Genomic DNA, 18,529 nt, shown 5'->3' with positions numbered 1-18,529 from the left:
TAAATAAAACTTTCCTCAACACCTGCCTCTTCAGCTGACTAAGCTGACTGATCACAAGGAAGGCTTTCGAAACAAGAAGCCGTGAACTTCAGGTCAGGCAGGATGTCTAGCGAGAGGAGGGGAGGTGTGTGTAAATGTGTGTGTGTGTGTGTGTGTGTGTGTGTGTGTATATGAGTGAGTGAGGTGAGTGAGTGAGGTGAGTGTGTAGGGGGGGCTGTCTTAACAGACACAGTTTGGAGTCTGGGGCAGATAAGCGCACCCTTGACTGGCTTTGCCCCGCACGCCTGTCGGGTCCTGTTTGTCAGGCTCAGCGAACAGACGAGCCCACACTCTCCCTCCACAGACGCCGCTAACGCCAACTCAAACCACTACAGCTACCAGCAGCCTGCCTAGGCACATGCTAACCGCTAAGGAAGGGTGGAAGAGGCCACGTCTCAACAGGGCTGACCTCAATATCCCCATGCCGCGCGCGCGCGCACGCACACACACACACACACAGACACACACACACACACACACACACACACACCCCGTCGAACAGGAACCTGACATGCCAACGAGGATTAGGCAAAGAGGGAGCTCAGTGTTCCTTCCTCCCCTGCTAGTTTGAGAACTAAGACAGTGAGGAGGCGATGAGAACTGAGAAACTGTTGAGAGGAAGGGAAGGGTTGTGTTTTTCCCTCCATTATACTTTCTCTCTTCTCTTTTTGAGCGAAATCAATAGAAACAAGTCAATAAAAGATTATTACATGTGGTAGTGGGGCGAGGGGATGCGGTGAGAGAGTGTGTGTGTGTGTGTAGTGAGTGTGTGTGTGTGTGTGTGTGCGTGCGTGTGCGTGTGGGGGTGGGGTGGTAAACGACAGCACAGCGCAGCGTGAAAATAATAACAAGCATGTTTTTGCTCTGGTCAGCAGTAGGCGAATGAGTAGAGCTGTGCCCTCTCAACACACTAGTCTGTAGTAGCAAACGGACATTTCCACAGGACTTCCTTATTGCTTCTCTGGACTAAAAATATTCACTCTCCTGAGAGGAATAAAGTTCCTTGTGACAGGGAGTGTGGGGGAAAGCGAGAAGCTGTGTAACCCCCACTACCCCCCAACCCCTTTTCCTACTGGAGAGCAACAGAAGCCATGTTGTTGGATGACGGCAAAACAAGCCAGCGGATTGTGTTCCTACAACAAAGAGGGTCCGGTTTTTTCCACTCTCTCACACAAGGAAAAAAGAGCTTGTGAGAGGAGCACTGCCGAAGGCATCAGAAGCTGAAAATAGGGACAGCTCAAGCTCATCTGAGGAGTATTAGATGCATGAATGAGATGGAAATCCTGTCCTGCTCCTGTGCCAAAAGAAAGAAGTACAAACAGTAATGACCAACAAAGGCCACGGTGTTAAATAAAACCATTTCCGTTTGTACAAAACACTGACAAGTAAGCATGCTCACATCTGTATTGTAGAAATGAAAGCATGGATGTGGGTAAACTTAGAGCACATTATTTCCCCAGTGCAGACCTCATGGCAGAGGGAATGAGGCCGCAGCGCCCTGGGAAAGCAGACTCCCAGAGAGAGGATGTGTCTGACAGGGAAGTTATGAAACTGGGCTCTGTGGAACATCACCATCTTTGTATGCCTGTCTGCGCAGCCACCATTAATTCTTTATGGCCTCGCTGGAAGGCGCCCCCCCCCCCCCACACTCCTCTATTGCACTCCTCCGTTCCAAATCTCTCTCCTTCTCTCTCTCTTTCCCTTTTCTTCTTCTCTCATTCCTAGACTCCAGGCTTGTAACAGCCAAAGGCACGCTCACACCGCTCTAGCTGCTATTCCCAGAGTACAGAGTTACCCACAAACCCCTTAGTCACCTTTTTGGAGGAGCGAGGAGTTCCCCAGACCCCAGTCAGAGTTCAACATCCAATCAAGTATTCATGAGAGCAGGTTAACACACAAAATGCAGATAAAATACCCCTCCTGTGTTGTGGCCCAGTGCGTGCGTGCGTGCACTGCATCACAGCATGTGGCAGCACTGAGGACAGGAGATATTTCATAAAGACCTTCTGGCTGTGATCAAACACAAGGCCACTGATTCATGGCATCATCTCTATCTGTTTTTAGACTGAAGCAGAGAGAGGACAAGGTGAGAAAATGAGAGAGAGAGAGAGAGAGAGAGAGAGAGAGAGAGAGAGAGAGAGAGAGAGAGAGAGAGAGAGAGAGAGAGAGAGAGCAAAAGATGGAGGAAGACCCATACACAACAACTAATCAACTTTTATAGATTGGCATCGCTGAAGGGATGAACCCGCTTTTGTCTGCCCAAATGTCTAGGGGGTGTCAGGTCCCCCTTTGTACGTCAGGAGGTCAGCGCAGATATCGAGTGGCCTCACACGCCTGTCCCTTTGTTGTCCTGGACCTGCACGTACGACCAGTCAATGCCCAATGAAATTGGAATTGATTGGCCAATTGTAAATCATTCTAGAAAAGGCAAGGTAGATAGTGGCCTTTGAAAGCCATTACATCCATTTTAGTGCGATGGATTGCCTTGAATGACAAATGATTGCACACTATGTCTTGAGTCACTACTGAACCAGATGTTGAGCAATGCTGTTGATGTGATGTACGAGTAAGCAGATGTTGGCGAGTTCACACTGTCAATGATGTTTCTCCCATCAAATGATCACGCCCACATGGCATGACCAACAATGAGGAATATGTGAGGACTGTCTTTACTGCTTTGCTTCCACCAATTGACCCATTTCATGTGAAAATGGTGGCAGGCAATGTGGCACAACTGGTTACAGCGCCCATACAATATTTGGGTCACGTGCCCTTGGGGGCCCAGGTTTGAGTCCCGGTCATTTCCTGGTCCCACCCCATGTCTCTCTCCCACACGCTTTCTGTCACTCTCCCTACTGTCCTGTCTGATTAAAGGCATAAAAAGCCCAAATAAATATAAAAAAATTGAATTAAAAATAAAAAAAACTAATAATGTAAAATTGGTTAGTATGGTCTTCTGGTAAGTCCTCCCAACGTCTCAACTGCAAGGAGTTTCCATCTGAGCGTTGAGACCTTCCCAGCCTTAAACAAGGCCTGAATAATTCAAAACGCTGGAAGACACAAATCTACGGGGCAAATGCTTTCACTTGAACGAGACAACCCCTAAGAAAAGCCTTCCCAGGCAAAACGAGCAAACAAAGGAACAAAAGAGCGCTTTAAGCTCAGCCCTCGTGGCAGCTACCAAAATACATCGAGCCAAGAGGAGAGGAAAATAATATGCTCTATGTACAATGCACATGTCTACTGTCTGCAATTTTAGAGCAGTCTTGCTTTTCTCAATTCTACTCCACAGCCCACCTAAACTGACAGATTTTTACTCTGCTGGCAAGAAACATCAAGGGCAACCGAGGCGCTAACATTCAGATCAGCTTGTATTACCACAGGCAACAGATCACAGGCAGTGCACTGTTTTGAGTGGAGGAGGGCGGAGGAGGATGAGTGACAGGGCGGCACATACCTGCAGCACCAGGGGCTCGGGGTTGAACGCCAGCGTCATCAGCAGCTGCATCCGCTCCGTGTCCTTCAGGTTCTTGAGCAGAAAGCTTCCCGAGTCCTTGGTCTCGGCGTAGCGCCGGACCACACGGTCGAGCAGCCGCTGGGAGGGGCAGTGGACCAGGTCGGACCAGCCCTCGACCACGTCGGGCGTGAGGAGGCGCACGTCGCCGTTGAGCCGGGCGAACTCCGTCTTGTACATGGCCTGGACGAGGTCGCAACGCGGGCGGCCCGTGGCCCGCTTGCAGATCTTCTGGTCGATGTCGGCCAGCTCCTGGTTGGACCCGAGGCGCTTGAGCACCACGCGGCGCGTCCCCTCGCGTGGCTCGCCGTACTGCGCGAAGAAGACGTTCTTGACGTTGAAGACGTCCAGGAAGCGCAGGCGGCCCCACGCCTCGAACGACACCTGCCCGTTCATGAACTTGCGGCACCAGCTGGTGCCGAAGCAGGCCGGGCATTTGTTGAGGTTGACGAAGCGCCGGTCGGTCAGCTCGTTCTTCTGGAAGGAGGCGAACAGGCTGTGGGTGTTCATGAGCACCACCACGCACAGGCCCACCACCAGCAGCAGCTTCGCACAGCGGTACACGCGGCCCAGCTTGAGGGGGAGAAAGCGAAGCATGGTCGTATGGAGGGGGTCACTGAGGGGTCAGGGAGCGGTGGTGGTGCCAATGGGATGGAGGGGCAGAGAGGGGAGAGAGAGAGCGCTGGATGGTGCGAGAGGCCTTATAGGCGCACCATCGCTTCCTGACGCCCATTCATGGCCTTCTTAGAGGTGCAGCCGGAGGAGAGATGCCGAGAGGTCCCCCTGCGTTAGGGACTGGACGGCCCTGCTGGGCATGCTGTCAGCCTGAGAGAGAGAGAGAGCGAGAGAGAGAGCGAGAGAGAGAATGAGAGAAAAGAGTGATCAGTATCCACCAGAAACAGGGAATATGACCGTTACAATTCACCACAAAAAAGATCACTTTCCATTTCCCTGCCTGAATTCAGAAACTTATGTGCCAAAGTACACACATCCATAAAACAAAGACTTTTTGTGGCATTTCAAATCGTCTCACAAATTGGAATTGCTCCGGTCATTTAAGAGAATTCATTACCTTTTCAGCTGAAACGAGATGGATCCCTGCCAAAACAGTAAAACAACCAAAGGCTCATTTGTTGCTTATACTCGTTTCCCTCTCCCTCTTTTCCCCTGTTTTCTCTCTCTCTCTCTCTCTCTCTCTCTCTTTCACTCACTTAGGCTCTCTTGCTGTCTTCCGCTCTTTCTCTCTCCTTCACTCTCTGAGAATAACTTCTTATGATCCCCTGATAAGAAAAGTGATGGGCTAATAAATGTGAAAAAACGTGTGAATGAGGGACAAAAGAAAACAACACGTGTCAGTGAGGGCGATGTACAATGTCATCAATGTGCCTTCATCAATCAAACACTGTACGGCAACGCGGAACAGCCATCAGATCAGCTCGATCACGAGGAGGAAAGCAGAAGTGCGTCGATGTGGTGGAGGAGCACTCCTCTGTAAACCCAATCATCTTCATTCTCTTTTCTCTCTCTCACACACACACACACACACACAGACAGACACACACACACACACACACACACACACAGACACACACACACAACTTTCGTGAGTGGGGCCCTACTGAGCAGCTGTTTAACCTTTGATCAGAATTGCCCTGGTAAATTCTAATCTACCTTTGAAGTCGAGTCTTTGAAAAAGAGAGAGACAGAGAGAAGTACTTGTCACTGATGTGGAGGTAACGGTGTGTGTGTGTGTGTGTATGCGTGTGTGTGTGTGTGTGTGTGTGTGTGTGTGTGTATGCGTGTGTGTTCGTGTGTGTGCGTGTGTGTTCGTGTGTGTGCGTGTGTGTGCGTGTCTGTCTGGGGAGAATGCACTCCTGATAAAGTGACGCACGTCAAAGTGTCTGTAGTTCATGTAGGGAATCAGAGATGAACGCTCAAAGGAGTGATGTGGGGACTCGCGGAGAGAGAGAGAGAGAGAGAGAGAGAGAGAGAGAGAGAGAGAGAGAGAGAGAGAGAGAGAGAGAGAGAGAGAGAGAGAGAGAGAGAGAGAGAGAGAGAGAGAGAGAGAGAGAAAAATGGTCCAATGATAGTGAGATAGCTGACAGAAAGAGATAGAGCATGACAGGATGCAGGAGGAGGAAGAGAGCAGAGGGGGAGGACAAAGACGGAGAAAGGGAGTACAGTAGAGAAGAGAGAGAGAGAGAGAATGAGAAAGAGAGATGATAGACAGAAGAGAGAGACAAAGAGAATGAGAAAGAGAGATGATAGAAGAGAGAGAGAGAGAGAATGAGAAAGAGAGATGATAGACAGAAGAGAGAGAGAGAGAATGAGAAAGAGAGATGATAGACAGATAGAGACTGACCTTGGGAAGCAGGAAAGGAAGAGAGAAGATGAGGAACGGTGGATGAAAAAAAAAAAAGAATTTGGAATCAAATTCAAAGCCCGCAAAAAAAACGTTCAAGACAAAAGCTCCTCTGTTTGTAGACTCCATTGTCCACTCCCCCCCCCCCCCCCCCCCCGTGTCACTACCTCGGTTCTCAGAGCTCAGCATCCCTCAGTGGGCAGAGAGCCCATTTTCATTTAAAGTTCATTACAACATGTGTGTTACAACACAGCCGCTTGTAAAAACAGTCTCTGGTTAGAGCCAAACAAGCTTGTTCAACCCATTCAACACCCAAGTGGCACCCAAGGGAGCAGGAGGAGAGAAAGAACAAAGAAAAAAAAGAGAGAAGGACGTGACCAAACCACATAGCCATAGCCATAGCGTGCCGTCATATTACCGCTAACTCCACTGAAAGGATATTGAAAAGTTCCACCCTCTAGACATTTCTTCACTCATTAGTTCGGCACTTCTCATTAAATATTAGCAGCTTTTGAAATTATAGTGAAGCATTTTTCACATGACCACCTGTCTGGCTGGACTTCTGGCGAGGGGAATTCATTTCAGCCGACTTGCTGAATAAGGACGTCGACCTGAGGTGGTGTTCCTCATTTGCAAACCTCGGTGAATTGAACAGGGACAAATTAATTATCTAAATTCCTGCAGCCGATGACTTAATGGTAGTTCGTGTGGAAGAATTCCCAATTGTGCGAGGCACGGTACATGAACAATGGACTGCATTTCTTTCAAGGCCTTCCTCCCGCAAATAAAATGGACCACGGAAAAGAAAGCAATCAACAAGGCAGCAAGGTGGCAGTTCAAGCACGTGGAAGCGGATTACATTTGTGAAAAGACTGACTCAAGGTCTATTCATAAGAGGCACACAGGTACAATCACGTGGAGAGAAACTGAACTTGATAAGACTCCGAGCAAATACTGTTTTGACGAAAAACTGCATTGTTTAGTGAACAATAACAGCTCCTGAAAGACAAGACCATATTTACATCTGCCAAGTGTCATCAATGTTACGCAGTGTGACACATTCACCTGACAAAAGCCGTTTGCAAAACAGGGAGAGAAGTACCGGTATCTGGCCCAAAGGTAGTATAGCAAGAAGGTGAACACAGTGAGCTGTCTGATGAGATGCCCCCTTCACCTTTAGCCGTGAAACGACCTACAGCATAAAAACAGACAAAACTAATCACTAGCACTGGCGTGCATGCGCGCATACACACACACACACACACACACACACACACACACACACACACACACTCAAGACACTCAGGCACACACAGACACTCAGGCGCACACACACACACACACACACACACACTCAGACACACACACACAGACACTCAGACACACACACACACAAACACACACTCAGACACACACAACAGAATACTACAAATTGGCTTTGGAAATATCCAATAAACAGAGAGAGAAAAGGGGGCAATGAAAAACCTCTCAGGCAAAATGCTGGCAATAATACCAACATACAAATAAAAACAACAGCGGAGCAAAACAACACCGCATTTAAGTAGCGTGGCTGTGAGCAAGTTCAACATGCCAAAACACCAAAATGTGTTTTAAGTCGTGCAGGAATCTACTTGATCCCCCTTTTCTTGACCTTTAGAGTTTGAGGGATAATACAAGCCTGTAACAGCCAGAGGCAAACCCTCCTAAAAGCACGAGTGAGCTTTTCACACTGGGCTGTGGATCCGGAGGAATTTGTTTGTGACTTAACAAAAGCAACTGCTTGGGCTGCCAAACTCAAGGCATCAGCACTGCAGGCAGGATCTAATGGGCTCCCCGAGAAACCCTCATCCAGATGCACATGGTCTTTAGCCTGGTGTATTTAAGTTCAACTTTTCTCCCTCTGCCTCCACTTCACAGAAAGATTTATTTTTTTATAAGTGAAAAAAAAAAAAAAAAAGTGGTCGATTTATTTCAAAAGCGCTACATCCCGGTCTCGGCACGTGTGTTTTGAATTACGGGAGTGTTTCACCCGTGTGGTGACTGCTCCCAAAGGTTCAAGCAGCAGGGCGGGCAGCCCCAACCATGCCCAGGGCTTGGGAGCGTTCGCCACGCTCGTCCAAGAAGAGGCACTGGTTTCACCGACAGACCGCCCAACAAACACGGACGTTGAGACACACGCCACGGTGTGGCGCCGGCCACAGAGGCTTTTTTTGGCGCTTCTTTAGCCTTTTTATGTCTGTTTCTCCTCTTCCTTGAAACCACACAAACCTTCAATGGGCTGTTTAAGACCGGGTTTGAGGGAGCCGGCTGAAGTATCAAAGGGATGCACAATCACGCACAGATGAATGATGAAATCAGTGAGGAGAGCTACGGGTTTGGCTGGGGATTAGAAAGATACAAAGAGGAAAAAAGGAAACAGTGAGGCAACATTTGAGCTGAACAGCCATGGAGCCGGTCAGGCAATGGAGATACTCACAAGTCGAAAAATCCCAAAGCAAATGTTCAGAAGCTCGCACCCCTGGTGTGTGTGTGTTTACCCACTGAGTTCAATGTTTGATTCTTTTTTTATTCTTTCTCCCTTCGCCTCAGAGAAGTCCTATTGCTGACAGCTTGTGCAATCCCTGTGAATGGAGGAAAGATTCGGACTGCAGGTCTGTGTTTGTGTTTCTGCTTAAGGTAATCTGGTGCAGATACACGTTGGAAACTGAACCTCTGCCAAAGCCCACAGCGCCAGCAGGGCTACAGCTCCCATCTCCTCAGAATGAGGGCAAGACCAGGAGAAGAAATAGGTGCCGGGGCATCACACTGCCAAAGGGAGTCTAGTCTGAAAGGGAACACTGGACACAGGCCGCGACTTTAAAAAATGGATTGTGCGTGTATATTCAAGTCTGTGTGAGGATCCAGAGAAAGTGCAGGGCAGAATACAATACCTGGTCAATTCACAAATAATTCACAAAGCGTGTGTCTGCTCCAGCCACAACCTCACTTATTGTGAGGCAATGGTGAGAATGAATGACTGCAGTTGCCAAGGTTATTGATCGTGGAGAGTCAATAATGTTTGATCACAGAAACATTAATCCACAGTCCACATGCCATTACCTCTGTCCAGGCAGTGAAATAACAAGAGGAGATGACAGGGTTATGCGCAAAGTAACCCAATGAAAACTGGATATCTCAACTATCATTATAAAAAATTAAACACATAAAAGTCCTTGAAAGTGATACGCTTATGAATTTTAACTTAACATATGCAGGAACCCATAATGTGTATTAAGCGCCTCTCCAATTACATTCCTCCATTCATCCTTAAACAGCTGGAAGTGGTTCTGCTTTGTGGGACCCATACACGCAAAATCAGAGGCTAAATTTATCTCTGAGTAGGCTACCCTACAATTCTTGTTCTCCAAGATTGTCTGTCCTTCCAACCCTGCATCTTTCACTCCAGTAGCAGTAGCATGCTCTCCTAATGAATAAACAGAGCTCCTCTGAGCATACTGGGGACAGGAATAATGGCCTCAAATTAACTGACCACAATGTGCGCCTTGTTTGGGACTGTTGCTCTGACAGACAGTAAGACTGCCCCTAGGCCATTACAAATCAAGTCTGCTAATGCATAAAGCAATGTTTTCTCCCATCCTGAGCCACACTAGAGCAAACTGCATTGTCATCATGATGACGTTACAGTAACACTGTCCATTACTCAGACTTGACCCAAAAGAGGTCTAATTCAGGACTGAACTGCCTATTCCACTAATCTATTAAGTGCTGTACAATACTGATATCACCATAGGATGTCTACCTTCTAGTGCAATTTGACTGATGGGTAAGGAGAGGCAGCTGCAGAGCATAGCCTTTACTGGTAATAAACGCACATATTGTCAAAGTGTGGAAAGTTCAGAACACATATGGCGTATACAATGACCAATGTGAATAGCACCGCGTGCCTTTATAAATCATAATGGATCATATAACGCAGTTTAATTTTCAGAATAATAGCGAGTGATATTGCAACCCTAAAAAAGCGTAGTTTTCTCTAAGAGGAAAATAAACTGCAAAAAGTTTCACCGCACAAACACAATATAAAATCAATAACCAACTCTTCTTGTCTCATGCGCAAAAAAGCACTGACACAGGGTAGATTCATAACTGAATTCGAGGTCAGTTCAGAAGAATCTTGATACGTTGTTTCAAGCGTCTGGAAATTGTGCCAAGAAATATGAAACCCTGTGCTTTGCAAGCTCTGCGCACGACCTGTTCTGCATCACGGACCATGCATGCAACGTTATCTTAGGACCTGGTTTGTTCTGGACTGCCACACGCCTCAATCAATCAATCAATCAATCAATCATAACATACAGGAGAGGCATCATTTCATTGCACTGACAGATAGTAGGCTACAGATAGTGAGCTCAGGTTAGGGTTAAAGATGTACAGTCTATCACGTTCTGGGAAATTATATGTTCTATAAGAAATTCAAACTTGTGAAAAGTAGTCGATTTACTGAGCTGTACTTGAACCTTTTGATGGGTGCATGTCGCCCAGTTTCCACGAAGCACTGACAACATAGAAACCGGTGGATAAAGCCTAGTTGTTGGCACTTGGCATGGCTATTACGCCATCCTACTTCCTTCCTCGGCATTAACTGGATAGGTGAGTTATCTAGGTTAATAGCCTACTCGAGTCCCACGTCTTCAAAGCAGTACACTAACATATTTTGTTGGTGACATATGATTGCACTATTGAGTTAGTCAAGTTCAGCATATGGGAATAGCAATCAACATCAGAAAACCGCACACGAACCTGTAAGACTTTCTCCCCCCTGTGTCTTTAAGAAGTGTTCCTCTTAGCGTTTAGTTTGTATCATTCTTCGAAGTTGCAGCTGTCAACCAGGCGAGGAATAGTTACTTTGTTGCTGCCAATGCGAGATCAATGCGATGAGATGTAAATTCCACGCACATGATGCATCCTTATTAAGAACACTCGCGTGGTCTTTCCATTACGATATCGTCTAGAAACTAGCTAGCCAGCCACCTAGCCATAGTAATAAACAGTCTGGTGTTGGATCTTAACTCTTCGTCGTCCGGATCTTTCCGACTGCATGCAATAGTCCCTTTTTCGAAACATGCGCGATCCCCAGCATCGGTAGTCTATGGCTTAATTTGTCCCGATTCGCGTAGCACCTTCGGGAACATCAAGGTTTTCTGATCCCGACAGAAAGGCTTACTGCTCTTTGCCACCACAACGGATTGTACTCCGACTTTTTCAACACCACACGATTACTATTTACGACCGCCCCCATCGCTTTACGTTATTGGTTTCTAGGCAATAATTTCAGCGTTGTCGACTGACATACCCGCCCACTGTTGATAACTCTTTACGCGCTGAAGTTGCTTATATTAGACTATATTAGACTGAGAACATAGCCTATACCTTTGTTGATATTTTAATAGACCATGTTGTCATTTCTTCCGGTCCTTATGTGCTACTACCACTATACATTTTATTACATTTTTTGTATTGATTTTTTTTTTAATTGTATTCAATTTCCTTTATTTTTCGACAAAAGTTACACTCCAAACAATCTGAATCATAAAGAAGGCGATACAAATATAGTCTGTAAAAATGGGCAGATTTACCAATAGACTAGATATTTTAATTTCTCCCATATGTAATGAAGTGTCAAAAAGCCATAATAAAAAGAGACTAATGTAGGCTTCCTGGAACCACTACATGATTTGGTGTCACTTTGAGCTACCAGCTAAAAACAACACATTCAGACTGTCAGCTGCAAGCATGCGGCCAGGTCCCTCCAGGAAGAAACTGGGCCAGAATGAGGAGTGGCAGTGGTAGAATTGGCCACACTCCCAAATGATGGGGAGACCAGCTTGCAAAAAATAGTAACATCTGTGGAACTAGGGGAATGAAGAAGAGAACCATCAATGAATGTTTAATTGGGTAGCATGCCTAAGGCTAGACAGGTCTGTTTGCTTGGAAAGATAGGCACATTTGACTCAGTCCCACTCCAAGCCCAACTCAATTTATTTGATTTTACTGGACATATGGTGGAAATGGGGAAAGTAGCCTGCTTCATCCTTTAATCTCAGTGGCTTCCTCTGTTCCATCTATTTTCTGTGTCCAACAATTTTCCCTTTCTCTCTCTTTGAAGCCCGCATGCTCAATGTTGGTCGGTGTGTCATGTCATGTTTTTGGGGCACAAATGTTTCTTTTCAAACAAACAAAATTCTGAGCATTGAGAGGGGAGCTGCTCATTTTAGAACCAGGCTATAGTTAGTTCATCACTTAGATTTATTTTCAAGCAGTGTTTCCATATGCCAGTGTAATGAATGTCTGTGAACATGGTTCAATATCCACTTTTCTTCTCAAAGTATTCATTTACTGCCACCTAGTGGTAGTACTGGCAAACGAAAGATGTACACACTCACCATGCCATTGTCTGTATCCTGTAAAACGAGTCAACATCTGATGTCAGAGTGGAAGATATTTTGTTTTCTAAAAATAATTCATTTTAGTGGATTGTGGACACAGGATGCATTCTAATATCATAACCACATATTCCTTTTCGTTTGTGCTTACCACACTGAAATTGACACTGATATGTTTTGTGCATTGATTATTGAAGTTTATGGGTTAGCACAAAATAATAACCTCAGTGTTTAACAACATCTCCACATGGATCAGTGTGAATTATGTTTTAGGCCCCAAGAGCTTATTGCTGTGAAGTCCCCAAGAAAAGGTCCTAATTAGATATTGATTGATTTCTGCATGGCGTGTACACACTACACGTCGTTCACTCTGAGGCATATACTGTAATGGTAAGCATGAATGCTTCTTACTGTGTCTTTAACAGAAATTCAAGATGAAATATATTAGGATTGTTGTTTTGATCCAGGAACACAAGGTCATCATGTCTCTTGTCGCGTGGGAGATGATGGCCGGATGATCGCCGCTTGAGGTCGGCGATAAATTGGTCTGCAGTAAATTGCCTCCTCCTCGGGGTCCTCTCCATCAGGGTCACTCCAAGGAGCATCCAGTTGCGGGGCTCTCGCCATGCACTCTCATCTCTAATTGATCCTCTTACAAGTTCCTGTGTTTACACCATCCCCCATGTCCTATACTATGTCTCAATTATTACAGCAAGTGAAGTGATTGTTGAATGGCTGTTTGTTTGTATAACAGCCTGAACAAAGCCATGTTAAAAGAGACGGCCTGCCCTTTTTACCTTCTATTGAGATGATTTACTGGCAGTGAATGAGGCACTCTTTTGTGAGTTGTGTTACTCTGTGAGGTGTGCTTTTCTCCTGTGTGGAACGTGGAGGTGAATAACCACTGACTGCCCTGCATAGTTCTTAGTGATATGTCATACAAGAGCATACAATCTCAAATGCAACACTCCCAGTTAGCACTGCTAATCCTTTTCATCGTTTTTAATTATTTCCATTTTAATTTTTAATTATGTTACATCCTCAGTGACGTACTGTATGATGCCTGGACTGTATTTACGATGTATGAGCAGAATCGGGTGCTATAATAGCCTAATTACGATATAATTCTGTATGTGGTGTTTTGTCATTCTGTAGAAAGTGACTTTGCTGCAAGGTAAGAGCATAAAATATTAACTGCATCTCTGTAGAATCTCATTTGTCTTCCAGACAAAGAAGATATTATGTTGTCTAAACAAAGGTGATGCCAGTGATGCCCATCAATCTGCCAATTCTCCAACATTCACCTTGCAAGTATGTCTTCTGATGCATAGAAAAAAATATTTCAGTAACATTTTTGAATATTCTCTTTATAATGCTTTGTCAACACATTGCTAGTACCTGAACGTGAAGAGATCTTCATCTTCATAAAAATCTATTTGCTATTTGTAGTATCATCCATACTAGTTCAAGTTCAAACCTATTTAGTGCCTGATATGCCTATGTATGTACTGCAGTCACTGTAGTCATTGACATAAAAATGTATCAGTACACGAGGAGCAAAATAACATTGCAAGGAAATATTTCTTTCCTCAAATCCACTTTATTGTGTTAACATGGTTTTGACATATGGTTGTATAACTAAGAAGCACGTGGTGTCTTTAAGAGTTTGATGACAAAGGATAGCCTATATTTTTCATGGACATTTTCAAATGGACCAATCAGAGACAGAGTCCACTTGCTAAAACCATTTAGAATACATACATACATACATACATACATTCACATACATAGTGATGTTAACAAAAACATGTTGCATGACCTGTGACAGAGAAACCAGTGGAGCCTGACCCCTTCACTTACCGCAGAATGGCTAATGGAGATCATAATATTTGTCCAGATGGGTGTAACAAGGCACACAGTGTGCATAATCTTGGACGTCTAATAGTGTATGACCCATTCCTATACAATGTTTGACAATTAATTAGTGAATGCTGATTTGTTGCCCATCTGTTAGGTACACAGTTACACAAAGGATGTTATTGCCTAATAGAACAGACATGTGTTTGCTTTAGAATAGTGTTGGACATGGAGATTTAAAAAGCAGAGTGCCACAGTGCCACCTGTTGGTGTGATGCGGACTATCAGTAGTGCATGATGGGAGAACCCATACACAGCTGGCAGCATAGTTGGCAACCTCAATGCATAGCAATCAATACTGTGACACAATAAGTAAGTCCCTTTTGACCGTATAAAGTAAAGTGAAGGATATATTTCAGCAGTTGTTGTAGCAAAGGTATTCGGTAAGATTAAGTGTTAAGCAAAAAATGAAGAAAGATGAAAGGAAAGAGAAAAGATCAAAACTACTAAAGCATTTTCAAGCAACTGAACAAATGTAGAGATATCTGATGTGAGAAAAGAGAAACACTCTTGATAAGCAAATATAAATTAAATTAAATTAAATAATTAAGTAATTAAGGAGGGAAATGTAATTTATCTGCCAAAATATAAGAGCCAAGCACCACTGCCTGGAACTGAATAGTGCAAAAATTAAGCTAAGACTTAATGCCTATGCCTTAGGTTTCACTCAGTATGTGTTGACATGTTAATTGGTTCCTACAGATATTATTATGGAATTATGAAAATAGCTATACAGCACTATCTAACTCTTTCATTGCATTTGACAATGCTAATTCACATTGGCTGCTCTGTATATCAATAGAAAACATACATTTCAGGATCACCATAAACAAGCTCGTTTGTCGTTTGTCTTGTAGAAGCCATGACTTAACACATGGCAATTTACATGGCAGTTGAGATTTACACTTGAAAGCTGGGTCTACATGTCTACAATTTGCAAGAGATTTCAGAATAAGTGAGATGTCATCAAATCAAGTTTCATATCAGTCACATATTAAAGGCGCAGTCAGCGACTGTACGCAATTTCAAGCCCATGAAATTTTGTGTCACATTTCTTGTCAGCAAACATCTCCTCACAATCACAACTGCCCATCCCGTGAGTATCACTATAAAAAAAAAGCGTCTCTGTGGGCAACCTAGCTCTGAAAACTCGAAACAGACAAAGTGGGGGCAGCCTGTCCCCCAAACAAAATCAAAACACTGTGTGGAGTATCTCTGGGGATACTGAAGGGGGGGGGGGGGTTGCTCCTATCATATGTGTGTTGTTTTGGACAAAAGTATTTGCTAAGAGATGTAAATATAAATGTGAACATAAATAAACACAGCGTCATGCACAATTGCTTACCCTTACCTTTAAAGGGACACCAGGCAACGTTTTCGTGTTAATTAATCATCTTCTAAGTCGGTATATGGTTAAATGACTCATTACGGGGCGAATGAAGGCTCTCTCGCCCTGTAGGAAGAACTGCCTGTAGGAAGAATATACCACTTGCAAGTTCGGTGTATCCTACCCACCAACCGAAGCAGGATCAGTTTACAGCACAGAGGCAGGCTAATGAAACGCTAGAGATTGTTGCAAACGTGTGTATAATGGCAGAGCCAGCGAAGAAGCAGCGAAAACCCTTGACGGAAGATGCAAAGAAAAGGAAAAGAGCTTCAGACCGAGCGAGGGGGAGTTTCGCAGAGAAAAAGCATCAGGCTTGCCTGGTGTCCTTTTAACACCTGCTGGGAGATATAACACTTTGTTGCAGAACAGATGCACCTCCAGTTGTCAAAACAATGCCGAAAACTGCCCATTGTCAACATTCAGAAGCAATCCTTTAACTTCATTATTTAATCCCCATCATCATCACACATTAATGGTGTACCTGTACTCACTGATGGCTATATTAGACATTCTGATTGTCTGTTTTGAAATTTCACTTGCTTTTTCCTGAAATCATACTGAACATACTTTATTGAAGCCATTAACCTAATCTTTTCATATGTACACACTTGTCATTTATACATAAACTAAGCATCAAAGAAGAATTTGACATCAAGCTATTTAAACCAGATATTCTGGGCCAGGGTGTTATCTCAGCATCTCTCTATTCTCCAAACACAGCTCAACAAACTGTAGCCTGTCTCTGCTCTGTTCTTTCCTATTCTTGTACACTCTTAAAATGAATGTGTTGAAAACAACACAACTTGCCTTTTTTTTTAACACATCTCTGTGTTCAGATAGGGACAACACTGTTTGTGTTGTTTCCTTTTTTATTTGTTACACAATATGTGTTTAAAATAACACAACTTGCGTTGTTTTTTAAACACATCTCTGTGTCCAGATAGGGACATCACATCGTTTTAAGAGTGTATCTTTGATTTAATTTGGGCTGTTATGTAGCTGCTGATGATCCCTCACAATCCCTCGACATCGTGCTTGACTTTCACGGCCGAATTACCCCACACTTGTGTTATACAAAGAGAGACATTGTCCGGGTTATCTCTGCCTTGTCTTGAGTCCTGCGCTCCCTTCACCACGGGCCCCTCTCTACATCTCCTTTACAAAGGGCAGGCGTGCAGGTCAGCCCCCTTTCACCCACACTGGCAGACAGATCCAATTACTCTGCACTGATAGTTTGCCTCAGTAACTCAGTAAGAGCAACCTTCTTTGGGGGCGGGGGGGGGGGGGCATGGATGGCATGAGGGTGTGTGTGTGTGTGTGTGTGTGTGTGTGCTTGGGGGGGGGGAGGTCATTGAGGGGATCAAGGGTTGGGAGGCACAGAAAACCTGGCAAACTCATGGGTAGCGCAAGTCCCGTCTATAATAGCCTGCCCCTTTTCTGGCCCGCAAATGGGGGGGTCTGATTAACAATCCAATGGAGACCACTACGAAGGCCATTAGGTGAGGCGAGGGTGTTCAGGACCGCCTTCGAGTCATTAAGCCTGATGCATATGGGGCCCTAGCGGGAGAAAGATAAGGGTTTCATTGCATTACCAAGTCCATTAGATGCTGGCCGTTAGGGAGCATGGCACTAAAACTTGCGGTCTGATTATATTTAGTGCCGCTCAGTTGAAGAGGCAATTAGTGTCTGCAGCACACTGAACTTTGTGCACCGTAGTGGCTTTTGGAAATAAAACCCCGCTGCAATGTGTATACTTCACCTCCTGCACTATTTGTTCCTATTAGACAAAGATCTGCTGGTCAGGCAATTGAAATACAATTCAAAATACCATTTGGATAATTGCAGCAGGCAAAAGTCATTTGCCTGGAACAGAACAGTAGCACAATGATGTTATCCATTTTGCCCAAATAGCATATTTCTTTCTGAACTCCCAAACCAGGCTACATGGTACATTGAAATAAATAGATACACCTTTCAAGATTGCTTAGAATAGAATAGAAGCTATTCTGAAGGCATTGTTTTAAGAATACACGCAAAGAAAAAAACCCTCCCTGTCTAGCTTCTCAAACTTGTTTTGGTTCACAGAGGGGCAGGTATTGCAGCTGCACCGTTTAGACTGGACTAGTCTGCGGCAGGAATCCCAGGGTGCCTGAGCCAGAGCCTGAATGTGTGTTTGTATGGAGGAGCTAGTGATGGGGACGAGACCGCCTATGCCAAGTCCGAGTCAAGACCGAGTCTTTGAAGGGTCGAGACCGAGTCGAGACAGAGTCTGTTGGTTTCCAAATACAGTCGAGTCCGAGTCAAGACTGAGTCTTTGAGGAAGCAAGTCCGAGTCGAGACCAAGACCATAAAAACATGTCAGTTTTCATATTCATAATTTAATATCACCCCAATTAATAATCAACCATTAGGCCTACAGACTAAGCTAGATTGGGAATTTTTTAGAGGAGCAGTGGTTAAGCAGGGTCTTAATATGGACTATGCTGACCTACAGACACTCACCGGCAGCAGAGCCATAGAGATAAATAAACGGCTCTGACGGCAGTATCTTTGCATTGCACCATGGGATGTCATTTTTAAATAATGCCGGTCAACATTGCATTTTATTATTATTGTTGTTATGTGTTGTGTGTGTTTTTTTTATGAACATAAAAAATGCGTTGGTCTCGAGGACTCGGTCTGAAATTACGAGTCTTTCTCCTCCCACTGTGGTCCGAGACCGAGTCAAGGCCGAGTCTTTGAAGGAACGAGTCCGAGACGAGACTCGAGTACTACATCACTAGGAGGAGCATCTGTTGGTGGAGCCTGTGCAGTTAAACCTGGACCTGGAACTCAGTCCACTGCCGCTGATGAACACAGGTACATGT

General features: G+C 44.8%; 1 pseudogene; it reads right to left on the bottom strand.

Annotated features, from left to right (window-relative positions):
* LOC121688042 overlaps window positions 1–11,173 on the bottom strand; it is a 26,381-nt pseudogene extending 15,208 nt beyond the window's left edge.
* Window positions 11,174–18,529: the final 7,356 nt, after the last annotated feature.

Source organism: Alosa sapidissima, chromosome 17, assembly GCF_018492685.1.
Source record: "Alosa sapidissima isolate fAloSap1 chromosome 17, fAloSap1.pri, whole genome shotgun sequence".
NCBI lineage: Eukaryota > Metazoa > Chordata > Actinopteri > Clupeiformes > Clupeidae > Alosa > Alosa sapidissima.
Note: the sequence above shows the minus strand (reverse complement) of the source record. Positions and strands in the feature narration are given on the sequence as shown.